Raw genomic sequence first — 16,942 nt, forward strand, 5'->3', positions numbered from 1 at the left:
TCTTTACGATCTGTATATTTTGTTATTGCAAACAAGAAAAAAATTGAGAAAATTTAGAATGAATGGACAAGGCTAACCTCCCTAAAAATTGCAAAAGAAAATGCCAAAAAATAAAAAAAAATTGTCAATTATGTTATAGGTGAGTGTGAGAGCGATGAGAAGCAGTGGTTGTTAGCTGGTCTAGGGCTCAATCCCTAGACTGTGTTTGTTGTTTGTCCCTTTTTTCTATTATTCTTTCCTATTCTTTTTGGATTGATGGTTGCTAGACAAAGTTAGTGTGGGATTTGATTCTTCAAGAGCATTTGCAAAAAATTTTGGATTGGGTTTTTTCTTGTTTGCATAGCAATGCCTGGGATTTCTTCTGTGTTAGTGAGGATGGATGGTTCTTCTCCAATTGTGCATGCAATGAGATTTGAATTATTTTTATTCAAGGAAGAGCTCGAAGATGAAAAAATCTAATGGTTGTTTTTCACATAGCCATGATCGCCATGTTCTAATTATTCCTCCAGCAGCAGTGATGGAGGTCATTAAATTTGACCAAGCATGCTTTGATATGAAAATTTCTTGGAATCTAGATTTCCTTATCTAGTCTTGAGGCATGTATCCACCACTCATGGTAGGTGGAAGGAGATATAAAGATCATGCAAGTAGGGAATAGCTATTTTTTTGTTGTATTCTCATGCATGTCTGATCATGATCATGTGTTTGAAGGAAGCCCTTTGTGCTAGTTTGGGTTTTCCTACCTTGCCTTCCCCTGGAATTCTAGTGAGAAGACATCCTCCATCAAAATACTTCTTTACTAGGAAAGCGGACTACAATTGTGCATCAATTCCTCAATAAAAAGGTTATTTCTTTTGCTAGAGTTTGTGTTAAAATTAATTTGAATAACCTATTACCAAATTCTTTGGAAATTTCTCTTGGGGCTTCTTCTTGGGTGCAAAAGTTAGATTACGAATCCATCCCTTTCTGGTGTCAAATATGTCATGAGTATGGTCATTTATAGCATAAATGTCCTCACAACTTGACTTCCAAAGGAGTGGATAGTTCTACGGTCAGCAATGGTGGTGGTTTGGAAGACATTGTAAGGAAAGGACAAGCTTAGATGGATAATATAACCAAGGGGAAGTATCATTCAAATGCTACATGAAAGGAAAAGGCTCAAATGCAAGATAAGAATGGATTTACCCCTACTCACCCATGAGCTAAGGGATGTTTTCAGAAGAGGCCATTGAAAGATAGATTATCTGATTTTGGTTTTAATCACTTTGAGGTGCTAGATAGAATGGTTCTAGAGGAAGCTATTCCTCATAGTATCTCTTCTAACCTAATTTTCTAAGATGAAGGGCTTTTACCTAACGATGCTTGTGGGGCATCGCAAGTTATGGTACATCAGAACTATGAAGTCCCTATAGCTCCAGTTTCAGATGGTCTCGTGACACCTGTGGTGTCGAAGGATAATGATGTTGTTCTAGCCAACTTGGTTAAGGGTGTGCTAGCACCTGGTAAGGGTTAGGGATCTCCTCTCCCCTTAGGTCTAATTCCTATACCCTTTAAGTGGGTTTCCTTTACTCCTCCTCTAAGGAGTGGGCACAAAACAAACCAAGAGAAGATTAAACTCATAGGAGATATATTCATGGATTCTAGATCAATGAAATCATTGGATGCTCATTTTCCTCATTATAATCAACGATGTTTATTCTATCATGGAATGTTAGTGGGTTGAATAGCATCCCTAGACAAAGGCTATTCAAAATTTGGTGGTTGATCATTCTCCTAATTTTTTTGTATCCAAGAGACTAAGCTCTCTATGGAGTCTATGGTCTAACATGCCTCTAGTATTTGGACTCATGGGCAATGCCAGTGTGTTAGGGCTATGGTAGTGCTGGTGGTTTGGCATTCTTTTGGGATCCATGGAAAATTTCTACCCTTGGCTAGGTGTCTTCTTGCTTAGCTCTCTCTATGGTGTCTTCTACTTTGGATTTAGAAGAGGAAATCATGATTACTAATGTGTAGGTGCCTATTGATTTTGTGGGAAAGGAGGAACTTTGGAGGTATATTCAATATGTTAGAAATTGTCACCCTTTTCATCCTTGGGTGTTAGAAAGGGACTTCAGTTCAGTCTTAAGTCTAGAGGAGAAGCAATGTGGTTTATCTAGATTGGGGCCTTCTTCTACTCTTCTTCAGCAACATATATCACTTTTGCATCTCTTTGATGTTAAGCCTTCTAATGGTCTCTATACTTGGAATAATCGAATGACTAGGGCTAATGCTATCTCTGAACATCTAGACAGATTTCTTGTTTCCTATTTTTGGTTAGTGGCACCCTAACTCTCTCTTCAAAAATCCTAGACTGGAGGGGTTCTCGTCATTGGCCAATTAAATTTTCTACTACTAGGGCTTGTATTCCAAAGCATCCACCATTTAAGTTCCCGTTGATGTGGCTTCATGATTCCTCTCTTTTTTATCTTGTTTTATGTTGGTGGAGAGATGGCACTCCTGCATATGGTACTGTTATGTTTTCATTTTTTAAAAGGCTTCAACATGGTAAAAAGAAACTCAAGATATGGAATAGACAATTTTTTGGGAACCTTCATTCTATGAAGAGGCTTTCTCAAGAAGATCTTGATATCATCACAAGGCAAATTACAGATCGAGGTTTCTAAGAGGATCTTGGAAGGGCCAAATCCCTTGCTTCTAGAGCTCTAGAAGAATGGGAACTTCATGAGGAAATTTTTTGAAAGAAAAATGCTAGAGTTGAATGCCTCTAGGAAGGTGATTGGAACATTTATTTTTTCCATAAAATAGTGCAATCTCACCAGAATTAGAGCAATATCTCTTCTTTAGTTAATTCTCAAGGTACCCAACTAACTTCCTTATCAACTTTGTTCTAGGAGGCTTCTTGGTACTTTTCTACAATCTTCTTTGAGGACTCTCCTCCTACTAATAATGAAGAAAATATTATTTTGTCTTGTATTCCTTCCCTTATCACTCATGAAATGAATGATTATCTCATGCGACCAATATCTTTGGAAGAGCTGGAGGAGGTGGTCTTTGGCATGCCTAAGGGAAAGGCTCCTAGTCTTGATGGCTTTCCAGATGAGTTCCTTTAGGAATTCTGGGACATCATTAATCATCATTTTTTGGGGGTGGTTAAGGAATTATATTGTAGCAAGCAAATGCTTTGAGCATTGAATTTTATTTTCTTGACTCTTATTCCAAAAAGAGAGGGTGTTAATCAATTAGAGTTTTTTAGACTAATTGCCTTATGTAATGTGGTTTACAAAGCCATTACTAAGTTGATTGTTGAGAGAATTAAAATGTGGCTCCCCATTATTATCTCAGAGGAACAAGGTGGTTTTTTTGTTGGAAGACAAATTTTGGATGGGGTGGTTATTGCTATTGAGGCCATTTACTCTATGGCTAGTTTAAGGGAGAAAGCAATGTTTCTTAAGCTAGATATGGCTAAGGCCTATGATGGAGTTAAGTGGAGTTTCCTAAGAAATATTCTTCTTACCTTTAGCTTTAACTTTGATTGGGTGAGTCAGACTATGAGTTGTGTTACTTCTGCCTCTTTTTCATTTTTTCTTAGTGGTCAACCTTCCCAGCTATTTGATGGCTCTAAAGGCCTCCACCAAGGTGACCCACTCTCCCCATATCTATTCATTATCATGGCTAAGGGCTTGGGAAAATTCATTATATATCAATTTTTTATCCAAGCTCTTCCTACTTATAGAAGCATGGTTCACACTGCTCCTGTTTACTTTCTCAAGGAGTTTGATGCTCTTTATCGAAAATTCCTTTGGAGTGGTAATTTGCATAGCACTAAATGGAGTTTGATTAGCTGGTAGACTATTTGTAGGCCTAAAAAGGAGGGTGATCTTGATCTTTGATCAACTCTCTTGAGTAGTCAAGTGTTGGCTGCTAAGCTTTATTAGCGATGGTTCTCTAGAAAACATCAACTTTGGGCTTGTATTATCACCCATAAATTTTTTCATGGTGTTGATCCTTTCTTTGTTTCTACACTTCCTCTTGAAGGTCATGGCTCAATGGTTAGGCATACTCTGAAGACTAGTGTTGTGTTACTCAAGAGAGGTTTGTTTTGGATATGTAAGGAAGGCTCTGAGCCTTTGTTTTGACCTGATGCTTGGGATGGATTCCCATCCATATTGTCCATGTACCCTCATCTTTAGACTCTTTGTGATTATTTTCATGTTGTTGGATGAGATAAGGTGGCTCATTAAAAGACTCCTTATCAATTGGGACCTGTTGTTGGTTGTAAAATGGAAGCCCTCTTCTAATTGGCCTCTTGGAGGCATAGATGTAGATCGTCAGGACCTTTATCATATTTTGACCTCTAGAGAGTGTTCCTCTTTGCTAGGTCTAGATATTTTGGCTTGGGGAGGTACCTTGTCTAGTAAATATCATGTCTCTGCAGGGTATCAGGAGATAACTAGACAATTATTTGGGGACGCTATGATCCCTTGGTGGAAGCAAGTGTGTAATAAAGTTTCTTGGTCCAAGTGATATTTTTTTATATGGCTAGTGGCTCGTAGCCACTTTCTTAACGTAGATTTCAAGGCCCCTCTTATTGTGTTTTGTATCATAATGGGGAGGATTTTTTCTCCCATCTTTTCTTCCATTGCTCCTTTTCTACTCAGCTATGGCACCTTCAGTGGAGTGCTTGGGGTTGCTCTTGTAGGAATGCTTCCTCTTTCCCTAAGTTTTGGGCTCTCTTAGGTGGTGCTCCCTTCAATTCTTCTCCTCTCCATGCTGCTTGGATTGCTGGCCCATCATTCATTCTCTACCATATCTAGATGGAGAGGAATTGAAAAATATTCCAAAATTTTTGGATTGGTGTTATGCATCTTTGGTGGAAGCTCTCACATTCTCTTTAGGAAACCATTCAAGTGTGCACTTGATGGGGGTATGGATCAGGTTGATCTTGCTATATGCAATCACCTCAATTTTCATCTTTAGGATGAGGTTTTAGCTCAAAGGTATCAAAGAGTGACCAGGCAGCCTTGGCAATAGAGAAAAGGTCAAGTGAATTGGGATGGCCATTTGAATCCTCCTCCCCATGGAGCTCTAAAAATTAACACTGATGGTTCTTCTCAAGGGAATCCAAGCCCTGCTAGTATTGGAGGAGTGGCTCATTGTAGTTTTGGTGACGTTAAATTCTTTTTCTCAATGCATAAGGGTGATTACAATAATAATTTGATGGAAGCTTAGGCCATTTTATACACTATAGAACAATGTTTTTTGTGAGGATGGTGCAAGATTATCTACGAGTCTTACTCCCAAATGGTGGTGAACCTGCTTTCCTCATAGGAGCTTGAGTATGTCAGTTGGTAGCTAGCCACTATTTTCAATCGGATTCTTCTCTTTTGTACCTCTCTTGAGTTCATTAGGTTTACTTACATTCCTCATGAATGGAACAAAGTTGCTAATTGTTTAGCCAAATGGGCTTTTGGTCATGCTCTGGGAAGGAATATTATAGATAGGGGGCAACTTCCCTTTGAGATGGTGCAAGAATTTGATGAACTTGTTTTTTAGGATAGAGCTCCTTGTTGAGCTCTCCTTGTTGTAATCCTTTCTATCTTAATAAATTTGTACCCCTCTTTTTCCAAATTTCAAAAAAAATTAAGCACTAAGGACTCTAAAGTGTATGATTACAAATTTTTTATAATAATAATAATAGTAATCTCAACAAAAAATATGAATACTATTTTATGTACAAATTTATTTTGATTGTTGGTCACAGGATCAAAGCCCGTGCACTCTCTAACAGAGTGTATTAAGTTAACAGCAACATAAATTCCTATATTAAATCTTTGTAAAATACTCTATTTATAAATAAAAATTAAATATATCAAGTATCATTGCATTATTTAACCAAATTTTTCCCACCACTCATCAAGATTTCTTATTTCTTTTGCCCAGACTTGGCTTTCTCAATTACATTGTTGAGTTTACCCTTGTTAGACAGAACCTTGAAGAAATTTTCAAAAAAATTTGCATAGTTATGCTTCTTAGTTTCATTCTCCCTCTTCCAATTTCTCAGCTTCCATTAATATCTTCTACTTCAAAGTTTCAATCTCAGATTATGTCTCCGTCAAAATCATCATGAGGCTTCCTTCATCCATCTTCCCTCTCAATTCCTCTATAACCTGATCTTTCCTACTCTGGAGATTCTCCAGATGGGTAACATACTCTTCTTTAAAATCTTTTAGGGATTTATCATGAGCATGGAGGTGTATTATCCTATGTTTAGGGATTCTAATTACAATATGGCCCATGTGTATACCATGCCCTATTAGGGCCATCTTGATAACCCTATTGAGGCTGAAGACTTTGGATCTTTTATCATTACTTTATCTTAGATATGGTGTTTTAGATCCCCCCTATTAGTAAAAGGGGATCTATAAAATGTATGAGCCTAAATACTTTGGATAAGGTTTTATAATTGTTCATGTGCCTCGTAAGACTTTCCCTATATATCCTCTACAATGTGGGTTGTCTCTACTGCAAGTCTCAAAGATTTTGGTCTAGCCATATGTTTGGGACTTTGACTTCTAACATGTAGGCCCTAAATAAAAATTTTGACAAGAATCCTCTCATCCTTAAGGTAGTCATCATACTAGAGAAACTCAAAAAAAATTCTCTCATATTGAGACACAAACACACGTCATTTTTCAAGGGTGTGAAACTTGTTTATATACTACACCACCTATATTTCTCTAATGTATATTGACATTTAAGTCTTTCTAGAAAAATCTTGCAAGTAAGCATAGTAATGATACAATGATTGCATTCCTCTTGACACCACCATGTGGATCTTTTGACTCTCATCAAATGTATTTTAATGCATGCCTTTAGGTTTCTCACGTATATACACAAACCAAAGCACCTCTAAAGACTAATAAGCCATGAATCATCTTGTACACAATATTTGGTTACTACAAAGGTGGGTGCCTTTAATTGTGAAACTCACAAAATAGATCTCCTTCCTCTTTAAAGGCTCTACCATTATCTACTATCTCTAGTGGTAGCATAACTTGTGGCACATCAATATGCACTGATGCTAACTCTCTTTCTGTCTCCTTATGGTTTTTTGCATGGCTAGGAGGTGGTCTCATACTACACTCTTGATTTTTTAATTCTTCTACCTATGAAGATTGATGTGATTTTTCTTGTTGAACAATTCTTGTTGGTGGTACCCTAGCATGAATCAATCCAGATAAATCCCAAATTGCTTATATGACTTGGGAGTTAAGATTTTTTTTGGGGTTCTCGTGGTCTACCTTTAAATCATGAGTCCATGTTGCATATGATCAACTTTCTCTCTTTTCACACCACATCCACAAACATGACCATCATCATGTCCTATTCTTGTCCTAGCCATCCTATAAATAGTATATAAAGGTATAAATTATCTTATGTAACATGATGGCCATTATTCCTGGTGTTGTAACCTAGGCTTTGAATCCAAATACCATGCCTAGTATTTAAGTAACAAATCCTAACACAACCTACAATATTTTTCAATATATATATATTCATTCGAAGCATAATTTTTCAGATTATTAATGCCTTTATTCCATATCTTTATGCATAGAATGTTGCAAAAGCAAACAATTTATTTTTGTATACTACCTTTTTGACTATAGGATATGTCTCTTTAAGTTGATGAGCTTACTAAAAATATTTATGATATGTTTCATAAATAAGAATAACACTTATATCCTTATCATTCTTTTTTAGATTGATAATAAAAAGAGGAAATTCATTCACTAATGGATATTATGGATGTATATTGTACAAAAATATATACTAATATTATATCAAATGTCAAAAAATTTACAAATATATATTTCTCATTAACATCATCATAACAAACATATTAATTCTATTTTAATCATAGTTAAGCTTAATTAATTAAAAAACAAAATAAGTCAAAGGGCCCTTAGTCTACTGGTGAATTTGAAAGGCTCACAAAGAGCCCACCAGCGATCAAGTCTTGTTGAGTGTAAGGCCCTCGACATGTAAAAGTAATGAGGTTGAGACTTAGACGAAATCACTTCTTTAAAAACTAATACTTCAATTTGGGACTTTCCATTGTGGAGATATGCATATCATGGTAAGTATAGGGCGAGTAAAGCCCAAGGTAGACAGATAGCAGCCATCCCATAAAATAAGCTGCAATAGTAAGCTATAAAATCATTCATTCAGGGAATCATAGGAAATATGTAAGAAACATAGCTTGCACAAGTGGAAATATACTTTCTAAAACTCAACCAAACTAAAACTCTATGAAAATTAGAAAGTGCAAACAGCATGGCAGAAATTGCATGGATGATATCGCGTATTTATCAACAATTTTTCAGAGAATATGTTTAATGGAGTGCATAAGTATTTTGTTTAAGGTGTAGCCAGAAATATATATCAAGTAACATGAGCAGTAACCTCAATTGCTGCATTTTTAATATATTGTTTACCATTTTATGTTTACCATTCTTGTCGACATCATTTTTTTTCCCTCCTTAGATTCAAGATTTGCCACACCAAATTATAATGCTTATTTGGGATCGTCTGCAAAATGTGAGGATTCGATTACAAAGTCATAGCTGATTATGTTATCATCAGATTGAGTGGAATACGAGTGTTTAAAAAGTTGTAATAACTTGGGGTGTTCTCAAGTCTTGCATCTCTGAGATATAAGCCATGATAAAAAAAAATGAAAAGAAAGAGGTAGGGGGAAGTTATAAAGAAGTTATAGATTTTTTCAATAAGCAGTTTTAGCATATAGATAGATTAATTTATGTGAATATAAGTATCACATTCTTATTATTTTGATTTGATTTGATTTAACTTATGAGTGAATAATCTTTTTTCTTTCAACCAATCATATTTAGGTATTTTAATTTTGATTTTTAATTTTTAATTTTTAAAGGCATATATATAAGATTTTAAGTTTCTAAAATGAAAATATTATTTTACTTCTAATTGATTGGCTATAAGAATGGATTTACAGAAGTATTCTAAGGCCATGTTTCAGATATAGAAAAAACATATTTAATATTATTTTATTTTATTTTGTATGGTGTACAATAGAAAATGTGTATTTTATTCATTATGTCTAACATTAAAGATTATGATGGATATTTATATAATTATTTTTATTTTTAATAAACCTATATTAAATTACAAAAGAATTGAATAGTTATTTTTTGTATTTCTAGCTTGTCTTATATAAGTCATTCAAAATGATTAGGAAAATAAATTAAAAAATAATATATATTTATAAATAATAAAATAGATTTAATATTAAAGTACACATTATATTTTAAAATACTATTTAAAACTATATATTCTAATTAGTTCTAGCAATATAATTAGATTCAATTTCACAAAAGGCTAAGTTTTTTACATTGTTCATTGAAAATGTGCATATAGCAAAAGCCTTCCAATTTTATTGGATGCAAAACTTATTTCTTTCACTTGTAAATGTCCATGCTTCTACCACATCACCACCTCATGCTTGTTCACTATACATGAAAACATAGCTCAATGCATACTTGGAACTCTTGGAAACATTCTAAATGTCATGATATTTTCTATTTTCTTTTTTAATATTGGAAAATATAATGTTGATAATTTTTTAATTTTTTTTTAAAATATTATGAATATTGTTGGAAACTCCATTGAAAAGTCATGATATAATTCAAATATGCATTAAGTATTAATACATAAAAACATAAAGAACCATCACATATACTTTTTAGGGACCCGGGGTTGACTCATGCCTAAAACCTCTTTGTCTTAGAGCCAAGGACTGAGGGGGATCCATGACATCAAAATCACCTAGGGCATGATCCTAACCTCATCCCTTATGATGTCATAGCCTTGCACTAGCAAGACTTGGTCCATGGTGGGCTCTTTATGAGCCATTCAAATTCACCAATAGACCAAGGGCCCATTGACAGCTAATATATTTGGAATCTTATAGTTTTAACAAAAAATATTTAAATCATTTGAATGATAAGTATTTTTATATTAAAAATATATATTTTAATCTACTCTACCTAATCATGGAAAATACAAGCCACTATGTGACACTTGTTGTTTTAATAGATTTGTACTTTTTTTTAAAAAGGATTAGTTAATCATGTGCCTCACATTTGACATCTTTTGTAGTTTTTTTACATAAAATAGGACTTCTATATTTTTACCTTATTCATCACATCCTTAACATGAATCAAGTAAAATGTTCTTTAAATCACATTTGGGATTTTCATTCATTTTAGAGGAAGTAGTGGCTAGGGATTTGAGGCTATAGATTTGTAGATTCTTCTAGGAGTTCAAAAGATGTTCATCTTTAATTACTAGTGAGAATATAATAATTATTGATATATATTTCTAAATATTGAATATATATGAATTAATAGTATCCATTTGAAGTACAAATTTACTAGGAAGGTGTTGCAGAGATAGCATTGGATTTTTACATCACATGGATGGACAATAGTGGTGTAGCGCAAGAAAAATTATTCCAATATTTTGTGTTGATAATTATTCTTCACTTGTATTCTTTGTGGAAATGTTTACAATTAGCTTATGTCCCAACTTTAATCTCTAACCTTGCAGTAGGGTATCAGTGCGATAATGAAAAGACTATCAGATGATCCCATTAGAGGTGTTATAGAGAATAAGATTCCCAGATTCTTGTATCTCCATCCTTTGAGAATCTTGGGTGGATATGTTTGAAGACCACATGAGTGTGCCATCTGAGGTCCTTAACACAAGTTCCCCTCTGGAGCTGAGTGTTAGGGCTACATTTTCTTGCACTAACTGGTCTTAAATATTATTGATTTTATTACAACAATTGCTTGATATTTTAGTTACAAAGATTAGATAACTTGTAATGATGGTAATTAAAACCAATTAATATAAGAATGAAAGATTATGATTTACAATTGATACTGCTTAAATAATATGATGCTATAAGATATTGCTATGTCTACCTTATCTTTGGAAATATACAAGATCGTGGGGTCTTCGTGATTACTTTCCTTTAGTATTTGCAAACTTATTTTCAAAAGGAATGTACTCCCTTGAGCAGTCCAATAAGGATAAATAGATGATAAGAAATACTCGATGATGTCTTTGAGAATGGGATTGATTCTTATAATAGATCTCATTTTTATTGGATACTTGCACCCAGGTTGGGATAGAACCTTTCCTTTTTAGAAATGGGCATTTAATGGTTAGTCACTATCTTTGCATAGTTATGAATAGTCACTACTGATTAGTTTTTTCACTTCACTTGTGATTTTTTATTAATCTTTCATGGGTGGTGATAAAGATAATATCCTGTTGATTGTTGATAATGTGACTGTCTATTTGCTATTAGGAAACTACATACATATGTACACACACACACACAATTATGGATGCATTTATGTTGTTTTATGTGAACATGGGAACACTTGAATGGTGTAACAAAATTTGACCTTTGACATTCAATCTTCCTAATCAATATGTCTTGTAATGGTTATAATTTATGGGTGATTATGATGATCATTTGAGAAATATGTAAGGTTATAATCTTGACATGCTTGCTAAATGATATTTCATGGTTAACATTACCATTTATTGCATATTGGTTTGGTAATTGATGCTCTATTTGGTTGTCTCCTCAATGATAATAATTGTTGGATGATCATGCTTCTTTTCTTATCATGTTGCTTGCTAAATTTATTATCTCATCTTTGTATGATTAATGATAAGGATTTGTATTTATATATGATAAATGGATGGATGCTATGATGTGACAATAGTGGGTAGAATTTGTGCAAAAGTAAGTTATCATACTTATCAATTATTAGCTATTATGTATTCCTTTGGGTGGAAATAACTTTATTGATTTTGTTGAGAATGACTCAAAAACCAAGATATTATCTAAGAGAGTGTGAAATCAAAAAGAAACCCACAACATAAATCAGAATGAAAAAGAATAGCTTTGTGGTTTTTCATATAGAATCTTTAGCATCATTAGCGGTATGATTTTTGTCCCATTATTATTGAATTTTTCCATCATCAAGTTGTCCATTAGAGTGCAATGAGAATTTCTTTAATGCAAATTATGTTGTGGCATGTTATTTGTTCTTAGTATTTTGTTTCTTATTATCTTTGAGACCTTAATCACTAATCCAAGGATATGAATGCTAGAATATATTATTTGCAAGTACGTGCAGCAACCAAGTGAAGGCATCTGATATTGTAGTTTTCACACCATTAGGATGAGCTATAAGGTACCCATTATTTTTTACTTTTTGAATGATATTCTTCTACCATTCACATGCTTTATATTGATTTTCTTCCACCATTCACATGCTTCTTTGATGTCCCCTTTTTCCTTACTTTCAAACATGTGATCATTTAAGCTTATGAGAGGACATGTACTACCCACACATTCTAGTCCCATGTTAGTTTCATATGTTTCACATTTCATGCACACTATGGACGATCCCATCTCTTGTGAGCATCTTCTTTGGGTTGTTAGTTGTTCTACCATTTCAAGTTGAGATGGATCACTATATTTTTTTTATTGAGAGGATTTTTCATCTTGTTTCCTTCTGGGAGATTTCAATATTAAAAAAATTATAATATTTTATCTAATGTGTTCTAGAATTCTAGGAGATTTAGGGGAGGAATTATTTTGTTCAAACACTATGGCATTCCCCTTTGCACTTTCCATTGTTAACCCATGTTCAAAGGTGTCTGATATGTTTTTTCCAAGAAATTGTCACTTTTCGGTGGCATTCTAAATGAAGTGCTTCTCATCTCGCCTTCCTCCTAAAATTATTCAACCTATCTCCCTTAGCTATAGATATTCCCAATAATAACTAAGTAGCATGTGTTTTCCCATTCAACATAGTAGATGACATTATTGTTTATTCTCACTATTCTACACTTGGCCTTAAAGCTTGTCATCATCATTAGTATGTATAGTTTCATGGCATCATATCTGTCGTTGGCCAAGTTTCTAAAAAATTGGAATAGATGATGCATATTTTGGTTTTTTTTCTTTCTTTCTTTTTGTTTTGAACTTTATATTTCTGATTTTTTTGTGGATACCTAATGAAGACTATTCATTTGAAAAACTACACTGTGTATATGATTGATGAAGTTGCTCCTTATATCAGCTTTCAATGTTTTATGTTGGAGCATGTAGTCAAACTAAAATGGTAGAATCTATTATTGTAAATCATAGGAATAATTACATTCTTATAGAAATAATGGAATTTTTATCCAAATATGAGACCCAGGTGATGAGTAGTGTGCAAATGTAATGGTAGTTCAATGCAACCATATGCAATTGATCATTTTCCCTTTTCAATTATACTTTAAGTAAGTAGTTGATATATTTGGTTTCCATATTTTCCACTTCTATTGGATGAATATTATGAGTGAATACATGGCAAAGGCCAATAATGGCCTAATTTTATTAAGTGGTCCTATTGAGGTGTAGGTGGAAAAGAGTGTAGCTCATTGCTCATATAATGAGTGCCTATCCCTAAATATCCAAGGATGCTATAAAAAAATTTGTGGGTTGAGGTGTTAAAAATATTGAAGACTAATTTGAGCTCCTATATTGTCACTAATCACTTGGGAAAAAATAAGCCATGTTTTAGTCAAACACAAGTGCATAGGCATAGAGCACTTGATGTCGAGAATACACTCAAAAGCATGGAAGAACCATTTATGCCAAGATTGAAAGCTAAAATCATTTAACTACTTGGCACACTTTTAGATATGAAATGGTTCTCAGCAACCTAGATGACCACCCTGCTCAGATGATGTTGAGTAAAAGACCCTGTACCTTTCTCTATATTTACTGCTCATTCATTCTTATTTGCTTACTTTAGGGCCACTCAAGAATTGTAGGACCAAATGTGTGAGTTTTATCTTCTCAATTTGGTAGTCCCTTACTATTTTAGCTAGAATTCCTTAATTAACATAAGAGATGTACAAATCAAGGCTCTTGCATCTTACCTAAGGAATGAGTAAGAAAGGGAAAAGTCACTTCACACATACCAAGAAAGGGAGAAGTTTGCATATGAATGGGTTGATTTGATTTATAGAAGGAAAGAGGTTGAAGGGTTTGTCCAATATAGAACAGAGGACTATCCAAGGTTCAAAGAATTGGTGGCTATGAAAAGTAGGGAAATAAAGAAACATTGTCAAAAAAGATGGCATGAACTTACCCAATAACTTAAAAGGGAGAAGCCTTACTAAATCTACAACTATATTGTATTAGAGTCTCTTTGGTCATTTTTGCCTTCTCGCCAAAATCTCCATATTTGAATTTAAATGTGGCAATGTTTGCATATTTAAAAATTAAAATAAAGTGAGGTGCAGAAATACTTCATACTAAACTTTAGATTATGTTTTATTTCCTCAATGACTATGCACTTTAATATTCTATGGGCCTGCAACTTCCCCATCGTTAAATCTTTTTATGATCTACAATCGTCGCTATCTTGCTATGCAGAGTTACATGACCTTTCTTTCATATGACACTAATGGGTTGGTTGACCCCTTCCTATCAAAGCATGCCAGTGTTTTTTTGGTTTCTCATTGGCTAGGATAATGACTGTGCAAGGTGTGGGCTAGTTCCTTCAGTGCACCTTACTCTTCATCATGTCTTTCATCATCTATGATTGCTGCTTCATCACTTTGTGGAGTTTCATGTTATTTATGTCATGTGATAAAGAGACATCATGCCACATGTCTATGTGGGTTTGAGTTTCTTTCGTGGGTCATCTTCTGACTACATTGACATGTCAATGTCATGTTCTGTGGGTCACAGGGTGACAAGGTGATGAATCAAATTGAGCTAGTGTATGGTGGTAATCTCATTTTCCTAGCCTTTGACATGTTGAGGTCATGGGCCACATGTTCTTGGTTCTACCTTCTACCCTTTGATGCAAAAAAATCAAGGGTGCTCACCTTGTCACTTAGCAAAGTTGCTCAATCTTTAATCATAGTGACAAAGCAACAAGTTGACATGTAGTATGGTGGGTCCTCTCCTTTTGTGGGTCATAGTGTGATGTGGGAAAAGTGTCAAATAGGTTGGAGAAGGACCATGTTTTTATTAGCCAGTACAATGATAGGTTGGGTGTACCTTTGGGGCCATTAGATTGAGGAAGATCGACATCTCTCACTTTATCTCTATAGGAAATTTTTCGATCTTTAGTCATAGCGACATAACAAGGTCTTGCCATGTGTGTTGGTGGGCTCAAGTTAATTTGGGATCATAGTTAAGTTTGACAGTATCATAAACCATCATGGTTAAATTTAAATGCGGTGTGGTTAGTTAAACATGATATGGTCAAATGAGTGAAGACTTCATGAGGTGGCAAAAGGAAATAATATGGTTGGTCCACATTGAGGTTTCTGGTTGTTTGACTTGGTTGACCTATTGACCATGCTGATTTTGTAAGCCAAAAATGGGGAAAGATTGGGTTTTCTTGCACAATCTAATCTTTTTGATTGATTTCAACCACTTCAGAGTTATGCTAAGTTTTAATAGTGGACAAGACACTCTTCTCACTGTCTAATCATCCATTTTGAGGAGTTTTAGCATTGATTGGCGCCACTTTTTCACTTTAGGGTTTCTTCCAAGTGAGGGTTTCATGATTTTCATGCCTCTATAAGTGTACCATATAAAATATAGTGTTTGACTTACCTTGATTGTTCCCTGAGAACTTAATGACAGTAGTTGTGGAGTCACTTCAGTTGGAAATATCTTAGTTATGCCTAAGCTATAAAGGTAGATTTTGTAATCTTTTTAAGGGTTGATCTTTCTCTAATTCTCTAGTATTTCTTCCATGCATACTATTATAATTTCTCATGCCTCTGAGCCATTTTAATCCTCTGTCGAGTCTCTTTTAGCCATTAACACACTATGCAAGTTCTCTCTACCTCTAGTTAATGTTTTTGTCTATATTCTACAATTTGCATGATTGGATCTTCTTTTGACATTTGAATGATATTAAGTGAAGACCCTTCCTATAACATTCTTTTGTTTTTTGATCTACATGTGATTTTTAAATTAAGCAAAGTCTGAATCTGTATTCTTTGAGGTTATGACTAGTTAATTGTGCATTTATGGATAGGGATAAGGTCAAAAACTCTATTTTTTTGCATCACCCCTTAGGTTAGAGTAGATAGATTTTCTTTCATGCATTCTTTCTCCATTTTCCTCTCCAAGTGTTGTTAGGTGCACCCTGATAGTAAAGCAAGCTGACCCTCTTTAGAGACTCAACCTCATAGTTCAAATCCCATAGCTTGGAGTTTGTTTCCATGGTTTACAAATTTTTTCTTAGGTAAAAAATTTGGACAAGGGTGCAAAATATTCTAAAAATAAGTCTTGAGTAACCATTTACATTAAGGCTTCATTGGACAATGAGGTCAATTGGCTTCCACTCATCTTTCATCCTCACTCCTGTATCTAGTTCCACATTATTCAATAGGGAAGTTAGTGGATATGGCCAAGGAAAGAGAATAACAAGAGGAGATTATAAGGGAAAAAGGTTTTTGTATGATGCAAGACATCTCTTAGACTGTGTATAAAGTCCATTTTTTCCAACAGTTGGTGGATCAGCTAATGCACATGCGATATACATAAATCCTACCTTGATTTTTGATTTGCTAAGTTGTTACTACAACTATGTACTGATTTTCTAAGTTGTTACTAGAGCTATGTACTATGTATTATTTTAGAGGAATAAAGTGAATGACTTGATGATGTGTAAAGGTTACTCGTAAGTTTGAGTTACATCTCCTCAAGTAATGACTACTTGAGGCAATGTAATTCTCTTGTAGTTAGATTCATTTAATTAAGAAATAAAAAAATTATTCTTTTATGTGGAATAAC

The sequence above is a fragment of the Cupressus sempervirens genome, chromosome 3, assembly GCF_028749045.1.
Source record: "Cupressus sempervirens isolate cs-2001-9-10 chromosome 3, ASM2874904v1, whole genome shotgun sequence".
Classification (NCBI taxonomy): domain Eukaryota; kingdom Viridiplantae; phylum Streptophyta; class Pinopsida; order Cupressales; family Cupressaceae; genus Cupressus; species Cupressus sempervirens.